The following is a 14,419-nucleotide window of genomic DNA, read 5'->3' on the forward strand; positions in this document are numbered from 1 at the left end:
CCATTCCCATTCCTATTGTCCCTCCTCCCATTCCTGGTGTTCCCACCCCACTTCTGTTTTCCCCATTCCCAGTTCTTGGTGTTCCCATTCCCATTCCAGGTGTCTCCATTCCCCTTCCTATTGTCCCCATTCCCATTCCAGGTGTTCCAATCCCACCTCTGTTTTCCCTATTCCCATTCCAGGTGTCTCTATTCCTGTTCCAGGTGTGCCCATTCCAATTCCTGGTGTCCCCAGTCTGCTCCCAATGTTCCCAGTCCCATTCCAGGTGTTCCCATTCCCATTTCACCAATTCCCATTCCCATTCCAGGTGTTCCCATTCCCATTCCACGAATTCCCATTCCCATTCCAGGTGTTCCCATCCCAGTCCATGGTGTCTCCATTCCAATTCTTGGTGTCCCCATTCCCATTCCTGTTGTGCCTAACCTGCTCCCAGTGTCTCCATCTCTCTCCCCGGTGTCCCCATTCCCAATCCAGGTGCCCCCATTCCCAGGTCCTGATGTCTCCATTCCCATTCCTCTTGTTCCCAGTCTGCTCCCAGGTGCCCCCATTCCCATTCCAGGTGTTCCCATTCCCATTCCAGGGGTCCGCATTCCCATTCCACCTGTCCCAATTCCCATTCCAGGTTCCCAGGGAGGAACTGCCGGATCCCGGAGGAGGAGCCAGAATTTATTGCCCAAAGCAGGAGATTTTCACACCAAAATTAACCCCCGGTGATGTCACCACTGTCCCCTGTGATGTCACCGCTCTCTCTGTGATGTCACCGATGTCCCTGTGATGTCACCAATGTCCCTGTGATGTCATCGATGTCCCTGTGATGTCACCGCTGTCATTTCCCCTGCTGGTTTACCATTAAACCAGCACACCAGGTCTGTGCCCAACAGGGGTCCCTGTGGATCATCCAACGCGGGTCCTCCCATGGCTGATGGAGTTGGAGCAGCGGCCGAAGCTCTTCCCGCAGTCGGGGCACTCGGGGCTTCTCTTACCGGTGGGTCCGTTGGTGGGAGGTCAAGGAAGAGCTCTGCCTGAAGCTCTTCCCACACTCCCCACACGTGTAGGGCCATTCCCCAGTGTGGTTGTGCTGGTGCCTCAGGAGGTCAGATCTGTTGCTGAAGCTCTTCCCACATTCCAAACACCTGAAGGGCTTTTCCCTGCTGGGAGGCTGCTCAGGGACCACCAGTTCGCAGCTCCGCCTCAAGCTCCGGCCGCCTTCCCGGCACACGCTGGCTCTTTCCTCCTCACAGCCCCCTGGGCTGACTTTGGAGCCCCTCCTGCGGGGCCATCTCCGGCCCTTTTCCTCCCCGCTGCCTTCCTGCACCGGGGAGCCCTTCAAAACAGCCTCTCCCACCAGGCTCTGCCGCCGGGATTTGTCCTCCGCGCTCTCCGGCCTCACCTCGGGGCCTGGGGCAGGAAGCAACAAGGACAGGCAGGGGATTTGCCTCCGGCCCACAGGGAAGCCCAAGGACATCCCCCCAAATCCGGCCCCGGCAGGACGGCCACAAAAGACAAAAGACCGACCCAAAGGGGCACTGACTTCCTCCTCACCTGCCTGGGGGGCCCGCGGCATCTTCCTCTTCCTTGCAGCCTCCTCCTCCATCCGCCCAAGCTTTGGGAAGCAGAAATCCTGCTGGGCGGGGAAACAAGGTGTGAGCGCATTGCCTTGGGGGTTACTCCTGCCCAAGTCCAGCTCCAGGACTCACTGGGCATCTTCTGCCCTTAAAAACCCCAAAACAACAACATTCAACCCAAAAACCCCTCCCAGGAGTTCCCACTCTCTGCTCTCTGGGCTTAGGGGGGTCCCCCCTGTCTGCTCTGATGGCACTTCTGCCTGCATTGGGGGTCCCCCTTCTCCAGGCTGCCGGGGGTCCCGCGGCTCCGGGGGGTTCCCACTCGCCGGGGTCCCCTTGAGTGTTTCCAGGGGGGTCCCAGGGCTCACTTCTCCCCACTCTGCCTCCCGGGGCCGGCCGGCCCTCCTCTCTCGCCTCCCACCCTCGCAAACCTCTTGGCGCTCTCGGCTCCCACCCCGCCTCAAGGCCCCCCCTCCTCTCCACACTCCAAGGCCTTCCCCCTCTCCGGGACCCCCGCTTAAGGGGCCCGGTGCTCCCTCTCTGCTCCCCCCCCTCCAGCATTCCGGGGGTCCCCCAGCTCCGGGATCGCCCCTCTCCGCTCTCCCCACTCCGCGGCTACCGGGGTTCCCCCCCGGCTCTCACGGGGGGCCCCCAAACCGCTCTCGCCCCCCCCACCATTGCCGAGCGACCGCCAGGACCTTTTGGCTGCTCTTCCTTGTGCTCCCACTCGGCTCCTCCCTCGGCTGGGCCGCCGCTTTTGGCGGGTTTCCTCCTCCGGGATCCGACCCCTGCAGCCCTTCCCCCCATGGCCCAGCCCCCTTGGGCCTCCCTTGGCCCCCCCTTGCCCAGTAAGTCTGATTATACAGACAAGCAATTTGGTTTTAATCCACAAAACCCAAATGTAGAACCCAGCACCCTGGGCCATGAACAAAGTGCTGTTCCTTGGGCCCCCCCAGTCCAAAGTAAAGGGAGAGGGGAAAAAACCTGCTGGTGGGAGAGCTGTTGCAGTCTGGTCAAAAGTGGGGATTGCAGTCCAGTTGAGGGGGGTGGTCTCAGGCTGGTTCAGAGCGGTGAGCTGCAGTTCTCCTCTGGATCCCACGAGTGGGAAAAAGGTTCCAAATCTCCAGGTTTATATATTCTCCAGTTCAGGCAGGAATGCCCAGTCCTCCCCTCAGAGCGGGGAATTCCATAAAAGGATGCTTAGTTCTTCCCTCAGAGTGGGCAATTCCATAAAAGGATATGAGGATGCTCAGTCCAAAAAAGGATATGAGGATGCCCAGTCCATAAAAGGGTAGGAGGGTGCTCAGGACATCCCCCCCACCTGGCAGGCCTCTCCTGACAACAGTTCCTGGGAAAATGGCATGGAAGGCCACAGAATCCACCGTTTTGGGCTACACCCATCCAGTGAGGAATCGGTCCCAGCTGTTCTAACTAGGACACTGTGTCCGTCATCGCTGCCATCATCATCATCATCGGCCTTGTGGCAGTCGGTGTCTGGAAGCTCCGATCCGGTAACTCCCGGGATGGGGGTCGGGAAGGGGCACGGATCCGCCCGGCAGCATTCCGGGGATCCTGTGCCACGGGTGCTGATCCCGCTTTCTTTCCATAGGGAAGAGGGAGGGGAATGGATACGACCCCGCGCCCACCAGTGAGTCCCAGCAGCGTGTGTGGATCCAGATCCTCTGGGCAGGGATCCCAGGATGGATGCCGGGATTCCGGAGAGGAATGGGGGCCTAATGGCTGGAGCAGGATTGGAAGGGGATTCCAGCTCAGGGCAGGATTCCAGAGTGGGCTAAGGTGGAATTGTGGATTGGGATCAGGGCTGGATTCTGGAGTGGGATTGGGGTGGGATGGACGGAGCAGGATCAGGAGGGATTCCGGAGCATTTCCTACTCTCCCAGGGCTCCACAGCCAGATCCATCCCCTGGGATGGGAACAGGGACATGGTGACTCCTTTCCCCGCTCTCATCCCAGCAGGAATCACAGCCTGAACGATCCTGGAGCTGGATCCGCCCCTTCCCTCTCCCTGCAGAAAGGCAGGAGCTGCTGGCAGAGCTCATCCCGCTGCTCCCACCCACCCCGACCCCCCTGCGGCTATTCCTGATGGATCAACTTCCTGCTTTTTCCTGTGTGAACCTGTCAGAGACTGAAACAGTCAATGATTTCTGCATTCTGGGGTTGCCAGGAGGCTTTTTGCGGCTTTTGCAGGACTTTGGCATTATCCCTCTGATGGGCAGCTGGGCCCATCTCCCCCTCCAGTGCTGCTGAAGGTGTCAAGCCCTGGAAAGGAGAGAAGAACCGAGTTTACCAGGCCCCTCACGGGAACTCTGCTCTGGGCTGTCCGAGGTGTTGGGGGTTCATGGCATGGCCCATCAAAGCCCATCCCCCCTCTGCCAATCTTGGAAGGTGGATAAAAGCCTTTTCCCTGCCCCTCACGGGAACTCTGCACAGGCCTGGGAGACGTTGGGGGTTCGTGGCATGGCCCGGGACACTGTCCATGGATATAATAACTCATAACTTCCCTGAGTGTGGGGGCTTCCCTCCGTCATCCCCAATGGATCAAAGTGTAAGGGGGGTACTTTTGAATTAGATGATCAGTGGAGCATAGAGGCGTGAGAAAGGAATCATATTAGGATGTGAAACCAACCAGAGTATGGTACAATGTAACTTCATGGCACAAGCTAATTGGAAGGTCCACTGTGCTTTTTAACAAGTCAGCTTGATATCCCCTATTATCAGAGCTGTGTTCTTCCTTGGTTTTGCTACATACTGCAAGATGGATACATCTACCCTTCAAACACAATGGTAGAGGTCGTACATAAGGGTGAGAAAGATGATGATGGGAGGAAGATGATGTGGGCAGGGGTCGCTGGCCCCTTGCCCTCCAAGTAGGGCATGCACAGACTGTTGCCATGAGGTGATGATCAGGAGGGGTTTGGCTGCCATTCAGGCATCACCTTATACTGGGTACTGGCCCTACGTGGTGTAATGTGGAACTGATAAAATGGGGTGTTGGGACTGCTGAGCTGAGCGATCCTCATCCTGCCACCGAGACTGTGGCTCCGCGGGGACGCCCGCTAAGCACGGGCACCGACCAGCTGCTGCAGATCCTGGCAGCCCTGGCCTGTCTGTGTGGTAAGCACAGTTTATTGACAGGAAGCAACTGAGAGAACAAACTTTTTAATATCCCTTTAGTGTCACTTTCATTCCCCTTTTATTCTTGAATATTGTTACATAAATAAGTTGTTCACAGTATTTCCCTTTAATTTCCCTTTTTACTAACCAATATTGTGTTAATAGTTATCCATAATATTCTGTTAAGATCCCTTTTTTGGTATCCCTTTAACCCCCTTTTATCACTGGTTAATACTGTATTAAATGCTGTTTGTAGTATTTGTTTTTAAGGCCACACAATAAGATATTTTGTATCCTTTTTTAGTTCTTGATTCTGTTTGCTAAGATTATTATTATTATTATTCTCACTGTAATAAAAGATAATTTTTGTGTTTGAATATTTCTGGCACTTGTCTTTATTCCAGACATGTATCCAAAGGAACTGTCTTTTCCCTAGATAGGGAGAGCCTCAGTAACTGTCTGTTAGTTTTGTCTTCATCTCTGGTTTCTCTAAGGGTCTTTGTGATTTAGAAATTCTGCCTTCTTGGTGTCCAGGTCTCAAAAATAGATTTCTCTGCCAGGTCTCTGACCACTGAAATATGGCAGGCCTTAAGTTTTTACTTTGTTTTTCTAACAAATGGCCATGGCCCAGAACTTGTCCATCATCCATTGTCTATTGCCCCCATTCAATCTCCTGCCAGCAGTTTCTCCCCACTGCTGGGTGGGCTCCTTTGTCAAGCACTAGAACTTGTTGGGTAACAGGCCCAGTCCTGTTGCCTATTTTTCGTGGGGATCTGCAGGAGGGCATTGAGTCTTCCATGAGCAAATTGGCAGAGGACCCCAAGCTGGCTTGCAGTGTGGATGTGCTGGAGGGCAGGAAGGCTGTGCAGAGGGACCTGGACAGGCTGGACCTCTGGGCAGAGACTGTGGGCATGAGGTTCAAGAGTGCCTTTGGTGCCTTTGGTGCCTCTGGCCACAAGAACCCCCTGCAGCTCCAGGCTGGGGGCAGAGGAGCTACAAAGGATCCCCGTGGGAGAGGCCCTGGGGGTGCTGGTGGACAGAGGCTGAACCTGAGCCAGCGGGTGCCCGGGTGGGCAAGAAGGCCAAGGGCAGGCTGGCCTGGATCAGAAAGAGTGTGGCAGCAGGAGCAGGGCAGTGATGCTTCTGCTGGACTGGGCACTGGTGAGGCCACCCCTGGAGTGCTGTGTCCAGCTCTGGGCCCCTCAATTCAGGGAGAACCTTGAGGGGCTGGAGTGGGTGGAGAGCAGGGCAATGGAGCTGGGCAAGGGTCTGCAGTGCATGGCCTGTAAGGAGCAGCTGAGGGAGCTGGGCTTCTCCAACCTGGAGATGAGGAGGCTCGGGGCTGACCTTCTCCCTGTCCACAACTTCCTGACAGGAGGCTGGAGCCAGGTGGGGGTCAGCCCCTTCTCCGAGGCAACAGGCAACAGGACAAGAGGACACGAGGACCTGCCTGTCAGGGGCTGTTTGTCAGGGACAGGAGCAGGACTTTTTGGAGAGAAACAGGGATTAGGTATTGAAATGGGCTGCCCAGGGAGGTGATGGAGTCAGCGTCCCTGGAGGTGTTTAAGCAAAGACTGGCCATGGCACTGAGTGCCGTGCTCTGCTTGACGTGCTGAGGATGGGGCGTAGGCTGGACGCTGGTTGATCTCCCAAGTCTCTGCCAACCTCATGGACTCTGGGCTTCTGTGCCAGCCCAGCCTTTGGGGACAGTGTGCTGGTGGCTCAGAGGCTCCGTCCTTGCCTTGCCTTGCCCATCTCCTGGCTGCCAGGCAAGGGCCTTGTGACATCACAGCCTCTGTGGAACAGCGTGGTGGCTGAAAACTGTCAGCGCTGCGTCCCCGTGCCCAGAGCCTGGGCAGAAGTCGTCTGGCAGGGACGGGCAGAGACTGTGCAGAGGTGTCAGCTCGTCCCGCAGCAGCACGATGCCCAGCCAGGGCATCTCCTGGCTCCTCAGGCTCTCGGTGCTCCTGCTCTTGCCTGGCCCACTCGAGCCTTGCAGCTGTGCCACAGGTGCCATTGCTGAGAACCGGGGTTTTCCTTGGATGGCCCCTTGCCAGAAAAGGCAGGAGAGGCTGGAGAGAGGGGAAGGAGGGGGGTCAGGCCGCTGGGATGGTGCCGGCGGGCCGTGAGCCCGAAGCCAGCAAGGCCTTGGGCCCACACGGTGTCAGGCAAGGACTGAGAGCCCCCAGGGAGGAGGAAAGCTGGGCAGGCCCCAAGGCTGCTGGGCCTCTTCCTTGCCAGCCCTTTGGCCAAGGCCCCGAGGCAGAGGTGGGGCTCAGCCCCAGCACAGCAATGGGGCACAGGCTGAGCCCCAGGGACACCAGAGCCAGGCGGCCTGAGCTCTTCTTCCTGCAGCGTCTGCCTGGGGCAGCCCAGCCAGGCCTGAGTCTCTGCAGGAGAGGCCAAGCCCAGCCAGAGAGGGCTCAGCCCTCTGAGGCTGCACTCACTGCAAAGGGAACAAAACCTTGGCCCAGAGGACATCCTGTCTCCAAATGGAGAACTGGAAAGGTCAAGAATAAAAAAGTCACCCCCCCCCATTCTTCAGGAAAAGTTCAGACCTCTTTCCTAAAAGCATCCAGGACTCAGGTCATCCAATTTTCTCTCTGACAAGGGTTTTTCCATGGTTCCCCTCAATTCCCAGGTTCAAGGGGGTCCCAGCACACTTTGGGATGTGTTGGATGCTGTGTTGGGGTGCAGATGTCCCCCCAAAGCTCCCTCGGATCAGGGTGACACAAGGGGGGGGCACAAAGGGCTCCCCATTCCTGATCCATCTAGGAGCAACCACACTGGGGGCAACTGGGATCATACTGGGTGCAGCTGGGCCCCTGCTGGGCTCATACTGGGATCATCCTGGGAGTGACTGCAATACTACTGGGAGTATGTGAGAGGCACTGCAACCATACTGGGATTACTGGGATCAAAGTGGATTTGTACTGCAAGTGTCAGCAAGTTCCTGGGGCCATATTGGGACACATACTGGACACATACTGAGATCATCCTGGGAGCAACTGGGACCATGCAGGGGCAAATGGCCTCCTCCAGGCAGTGACTGAAAGTGCCTGGGGCCATACTGGACTCAGACTGGGAGTCCCTGAGAGGGAAAAGAACCATCGTGGGGGGGACTGGGAGCAACTGGGACCACCTTGAGGGCAACTGGGATCCTCTTGGGAGTGACTGGAAGTGACTGGGCCAGCAGCCGCTGCTGGCGGGGCCCGGCAGGCCTTGGCTGGGGGGAGCCGGGCGGCCTCTGCGCGTCCCGCGCTGGGGAGGGGACAGGAGAGGCAGCACAGTCAGGGCAGGGCTGCCTTGAGTCAATCCTCTGCTGCTTTACAATCTCCTCCAAATTCTTTGGATTTCTTTGGGGGAACTTTGTTCAGCTCAGCTCTGTGCTGCTCTATGAGAGCACTTTCCTTGACTGGGCAGGAATTCTCACCCTCCCCATTGCTCTCAGCCTGAACCCTGGACAGCTCTGAGGTCCCAAAGGGCTCCCTGTGCCCCAGTGCAGACTCAGGAGAGCTGCTCTGCCCACAAGTGACCTGCTGGTCAGCACACAGGTTCCCTGTGCTATTTGCACCTCTCTGTTGGTGGATGATCCCCTTCAAAGATGCCTGGAAAAAAAGTGGGTTTTTGTGAAGACTCCACTTGCCAAATCAATTCCTCCCAACTCTTCCCTCTTTCCCTGTGCAGCTGAGCAGAGGGCGATGCAGAGGAGTGCTCAGGCTCTGCTGCCTGGAGCTGTCCCTGCCAGCAGCTGCTTCCCTGTGCCCAGGGCTGGGCCCTGGCAGTGCATCCAGAGCCCATCCCAGCCCTGGGTGCTCAGCTCTGCCCTGCAGAGCCCTCCCAGCACAGGGCACTCTGGTGCCAGGGGTACCTCTGGCTGGGCAGGCTCTGATGGCAACAGCAGAGCAACCCTGAGGAGGCTGGAAAAGCACCACTGCTGCTGCCTGTGAGGCCCAGGGGGCTGATTTCTGACACTCCCTGCACCATTGCCCTCAAAGAAGAAGAGCTTTGGATTTTCCATGCTTCCTCCTGAATGGAGACATGAATTGATCTTTCTCATTGCCCATCCCTGGGAACCCGAAGCAGAACACTGGAAGTACAGGATCCTTCCCTTTCAGGATGCCCCTGCCTTGCTGCATTTCCTGAAAATTCCTCTTAGAAACCCCCAGCAGTCATTTGGAGCTGTGATCATTCCTGACATGTCCTGCACCGTCTCGACAGCAGAAGGGCCCTGCCCTGCCTTCCCCTGTCAATTGGGGTTTGCTCCTTGCCCACAGCCCGTCTCCCCCAGCCCTGGAGCAGCTCCCCGGGCTGGCTGAGAGCTGCCTCTGGCAGGCAGCAGAGTCCCTGCCCAGCACAGCACCCTGGGCTGCAGGACCCTGCTCTGCCCCACAGCCCTGGGCACCCCTGGTTGCACCCCTGGCTTCGCAGCATTTCCAAAATGCCTCCCAACAGCCCCCTCCTCACCCATCCCATCGGCTGGGGCTGGGTCAGCTTTAGGAGATGCCTCCAGGAGCTGCCCCTGCACTGCCCTGCAGCCACAGACTGCCCGTGTGCAGCCCTGCCAAGATTCCTCCTGCAGGGAGCTCTCAGTCACCCTCCCAACCCTGAGCCCCTTGAAGCTCTGTCTGTGCCCTGCTGGTGTCCCTGAGCTGCCCTGGCAGTGCCCTCAGCCCTGCTGGGCTGTGCAGAGGAGCTGCTCCTGGGCAGAGCTGTCTCTCTGCAGCGCTGCCCGCTTGCCAGGAGCTCCCTGTGTGCCAGGAGCCCGGCCCAGCTCAGCAGCACAGACACAGCCCCAGGCACTGAATGACCCTCGGGGGTTGGGGATGAGTCCCTGAACATCAGACAAAGACAAGTTAAAGAAACCTCTGAAGAATTCCAAGTCAGATCCAAGTCCACAGTTTCTCCTGGCGTTAATGGGTCCCACTGAGGGCCAGCACTCAGAAATTGTCCCCTGCTTCCAGTTAGAGCCGAAAACTGGAGGCAGTGATGACAGGTGGGGACAAGCAAAGTCCCAGGGTCTGTGATGCTGAATAAATCTGGATTTGTTTTGTTCTTGCAAAGGGCCAAGGCCGGACCTCCAGCTCTGGGAAGGGAGATCCTGTGCCTGACTCATTCCTCAGGACTCTTGCTGGGGCTCTGGGATGTGGGGATGTGCAATAGCAAGGGCAGGAGCATGGGGCAGCACCTCTGTCTCAGTTGAATGAGACTGAAGTGTTTTGCTAAGGGGGATGAGTTATGAGGAAAACCAAACTCCTCCCTCTAAGCAACTGTAAACCAGAAATTAAGAGATTCCAGTTGAGGCAGTATGGAAAAAGGAAAAATAACAGCTCTTTCTTAAAGGATATCTGTGTATTGGCAGAACAACAAAAAGGGAAAAAGTGGAAAAGGAGAAAAAGGGGCTCTTCCCACGAAACTCCCGCTGTCTGTGGCTGGCTGTGGCCGGGAATTCCCCCTTTTGGCCGATGAACACACGCCACTGCCAACAAGGGAGCGGAGGAGGGAAAGGATGACCTCCTCCCCAAAAGGTTCCTCTGGAGGGGGGTCAAACCTGTCCCATGAAGTCCGAGCAGGTCTGGGCTGGGGGCAGAACAGGGCACAGGAAACGAAGGCAAACGGGAACCAGCAAACAGCCAGATGAGCAGGCCGAGAACAAAAGGACCTCGGAGCCTCTCCAACACACCCCTTGCCTGAGTTAAGGCCAAAGTGAAGGGCCTTGCCCATTGCCCAGGAGAAAGCAAAAAACTCCACCCCTCCCCAGCCTTCTGAGGGCTCCCAACCTGCAATGTGGGCTGGGTCAGTTCTTTTGTGGGTGTGAGTCACCCAAGGCAAAGCCCCCTCCCCCATTGAACATATTTCTTTTCCCGTGGGGCAGGGGAAAGAAAAATTCCTACTTGATTTTTTAGAAGAAGTAAAGCTATGACATGGATCCCCTCCCCCCTCTCCTCACTGCCCCCAGTAACAGGGACTGGGGAGAACTGGGAAGCTTTCCTGGGAACACTGGGAGCAGCCAGCTGGGGTCAGAAATAAAGCAGGGACGGGGGGGACACACGGCCCCCCAAACTCAGCGTGGGGATGGACTGGGGGGTCCCGGCTGGGCCCGAGGCCACGGGGAGGGGCTGCGGCCGCCGTCGGCTCAGGAGCTCTGTGGGGAGAGAAAAGGGGGTGAGAGTCGGGTGGGGGGAAGGGGGGGCAGAGAGGTTGTGGGAGAGCAAGGGGGGGAAAAAACCCCCGGGGACCCCCCTTTACCTTCTCCCGCAGGTAGAAGTCGAGCCCCAGCGCCAGGAAGACCAAGCCCAAGACGAAGCCCCTGAGCCCCACCAGGATCTTGCTGCGGACGGTGTCCGGTGGCATCTCTGGGGGGAGCCGGGGGGGTCAGCACCCCCAAAACCTCCTCCCACGCACCCAGAGATGGACTGGGAAGAACTGGGATACGGAAAAAAGACTTGGGACAGGTACGTGGAGGGTTTAGGAGTCTGGCGTAATTCCCAGGGAGGGTTTGAGGGGCTCCAGGGTCATTCCCGGGGCAGGGCCCGAGGGGACCCGCTCTGCCCCACGCTCACCTCTGCGGTTCACCAGGAACGGGGTGGACACCTCGTAGTTGTACCCGCAGTATGTCTGCACAAAATCCCGCATGATCTCCATCCATAGCTGATTGCTGTTCCAGTCCCTGGCAATCTTCTCCCCACGCAGGGTGTCCCCCACATGGACCCCCAAACGCTGTCGAAGTGCACGAACTGCTCCCGGTTGTGGATGTGCCTCTCCATGTACCTCACCCGCTCGGTGCCTTTGATGAAGTGACACTCGGACTTTCCTAGAAACTGGAACACCCCTGTGTGTGCAGGACACGGGTCAGGGGGTGCCCCGTCCCCCCCCATTATCCTCCAGCCCCCCACAGCAGGGTGGGAGCTCAGGGGGCCACCCCGGAACCCCATTTCCCACCCCCATCTGCCCCACGGACGCCCCAGCACCGGCTCTTGACTGGGGGGGAACCCCCCCATCAGCCCCCCGGGGATGGACAGGGGGGTTGGGGAACCTCCAACGCAGATCCGAACCCCCCCGAACCCCAGGGAACCGCTCCAGGGCTCAAGGGACACCCAGGGACCCCCATGGCACCCCTCTGCCTGCTCTCCCACACCCCCTTGTCCCCCTCTCCCACCCCTTTCCCAATGTCCCCACAATCCCCATACCCCCCCGCCTTCACTTTAGGGTTCCCACTCCCCTCCCGCTCATTCCGGGCCTTCTGACCCCCCTCGCACTCATTTTGGGGCTCCCACCCCCTCTTTTCTCCCCTCTTTCCCCCCTTTTCACACCCGACCCCCCTGCCTGCCCCCCCCGCTCACCCGACAGCTCCTCGCCCGCAGCCGGGGGGGCTCCCAGCACCACCAGCACCGCCAGCACGGCCCCAGCTCCCCGCACACGCTCCATGCCCAGCGCCGGACAGCTGCTGACAGCCCAAAACCAGCCGGGCGGCGCCGTTTTGGGGGGTTTGGGGCGCGTTGGGCTTGGCTGAGGGCGCAGTTGGGGCCCTTTTTTCGAGGCGTCTTCCCGGCGACTGATGAGTCATCAGCGCGGCGCGCTGGGATTGGGCGCGGGCGGCGTGGGCGCTTTGAGATTGGCTGAGGGCCGTTGGGGGCCCCGCGGCAGCCCCGGGGCTGGGGGGCTCGGGGGGTCCGTGGGCTGCGGGGGAGGGGGGAGCTCAGGGCCCCCCAAAAATGCCCAACCAGGGCTCCCAAAGCTCAGGGCAACCCAAAACCAGCCACCCAGGGCTCCCACAGATTAGGGGAACCTCAAACAGAGGATAAATTGTCCCGGAGCTCAGACTTGCCCCAAACAAGAGGGAGATGGGGGGCTGAGGATGCCCAATCCCCCTTTTCCCGGCATTTTTGGTTGTACTGGGTCTTAGTTTAAGAAGATTACAACTTAGAAATTAAGAGACTTCAGGTGGAAGTGTGGAAAAGGAAAAGAAACAGCTTTATATTAACAAAATCTGAATAAACAACAAATGGTGCAACCAAAAACTTTCAGAAGAAACAAAACAAAGTCCCAAATTCCCCAGGTGGGGGGGAGAAACTGTCCCGGCAGTTCAAAGCTCTCGCAGCCCCGTGTGCTCGCAGCCAGCAGTGAAGGAGTCCCTTTTCCCAGGGGCAGTCCCCAAAGCAGAACACCTCGCTCCCAGATGGGTCGGGCTCTCTCTCTCTCTCTCTCGGTCTTTCTCCACGAGGTGTCCCGTGGGGAAAAAACTTCCTCTCAGGAAAAGAGAACAAGGTGGCCAAAACCAGCTCCCACTCTGTCCGGTCCCAGACAAACCCCAAAAGCCCCCGAACAAAGGACCCCCCGCCCTCCCCGCAGCCACCGCGGTGTCCCCGAGAGCCGCCCTCCCCCCACTGCCCCTGCCCAGCGCCTGCGGCTCCGCTCCAACCCACCCCATCCCGGGAGACACAGATGGGAATGGGGGGGACACTGGGAAACAATTCCAACACCTCTTTTCAAACCTCTGACACCTGGTTCCCAGACATTCCCAAAGAAGGGGCTTCCCGTGGCCTCGAGCCAGGGACCGACCTTTGTATTGAACCAACTCCTGGAGAGACACGTTCCCATCCCTGTCCCCATTCCCATTCCTGGGGTTCCCATCCCTGTCCCCATTTCCATTCCTGGGGTTGCCATCCCTGTCCCCATTCCCACTTCCTGCTGTGCCAGCTTGCTCCCAGTGTCCCCGTTCCTGTCACCACTATCCCTATCCTGGTCTCCCGTGTCCCCATTCCCATTCCCGGTGTCCCAATTCCCATTCCTGGTGGCTCCAACCTGCTCCCAGTGTCCCCATTCCCATTCCTGGAGTTCCCATTCCCATTCCTGCTGTCCCCAACCTGCTCCCAGTGTCCCCATCCCTGTCCCCAATGTCCCCATCCCAGTCCCCCCTGTCCTCATTCCTATTCCTGGTTCCCACAGAGGAACTGCCGGATGCCGGAGGAGGGTGCCAGGATTTATTGCCCAAAGCAGGAGATTTTCACACCCAAATTAAAGCCTCAGGAATAATTGTGGTCCTGCGTTTCACACGGGAAAAAGCAGGAAGTTGATCCATCGGGAAGAGCCGCAGGGGGGCCGGGGTGGGTGGGAGCAGCGGGATGAGCTCTGCCAGCAGCTCCTGCTTTTCAACAGGGAGAGGGAAGGGGCGGATCCAGCTCCAGGATCGCGCAGGCTGTGATTCCTGCTGGGATGAGAGCGGGGAAAGGAGTCACCCTGTCCCTGTTCCCATCCCAGGGGATGGAGCCGGCTGTGGAGCCCAGGGAAAGTAGGAACTGCGCTGGATTCCCACCTGATCCTGCTCGGTCTATCCCACCCTAATCCCACTCCATCCATCCCATGCCAATCCCACTCCAGAATCCAGCCCTGATCCCAATCCACAATTCCACCTGAGCCCACTCTGGAATCCTGCCCTGAGCTGGAATCCCCTTCCAATCCCGCTCCAGCCATTAGGTCCCCATTCCCCTCTGGAATCCCGGTATCCATCCTGGGATCCCTGCCCAGAGGATCTGGATCCACACACGCTGCTGGGACTCACTGGTGGGCACAGGGTCGTATCCATTCCCCTCCCTCTTCCCTATGGAAAGAAAGTGGGATCAGCACCCGTGGCACAGGATCCCCAGAATGCTGCCGGGCGGATCCGTGCCCCTTCCCGACCCCCATCCCGGGAGTTACCGGATCGGAGCTTCCAGACA

The 14,419-nt window shown here is 58.4% G+C and overlaps 1 long non-coding RNA gene and 1 pseudogene across 2 annotated transcripts; both read left to right on the forward strand.

The window, feature by feature from the left end:
* Nucleotides 1-14,419, forward strand: part of LOC135404804 (zinc finger protein 850-like) — a 133,009-nt pseudogene that overhangs the window by 101,777 nt on the left and 16,813 nt on the right.
* LOC135404489 (uncharacterized) lies at nt 2,980-5,077 on the forward strand. Of its 2 annotated transcripts, XR_010425677.1 has the most exons (3): nt 2,980-3,076; nt 3,175-3,213; nt 3,598-5,077. It is a non-coding gene; the product is annotated as an uncharacterized LOC135404489 (long non-coding RNA). The 2 variants fall into 2 exon arrangements; XR_010425676.1 differs by lacking the exon at nt 2,980-3,076 and having other exon boundaries at nt 3,083-3,213.

Source organism: Pseudopipra pipra, chromosome W (assembly GCF_036250125.1).
Source record: "Pseudopipra pipra isolate bDixPip1 chromosome W, bDixPip1.hap1, whole genome shotgun sequence".
Taxonomy (NCBI): domain Eukaryota; kingdom Metazoa; phylum Chordata; class Aves; order Passeriformes; family Pipridae; genus Pseudopipra; species Pseudopipra pipra.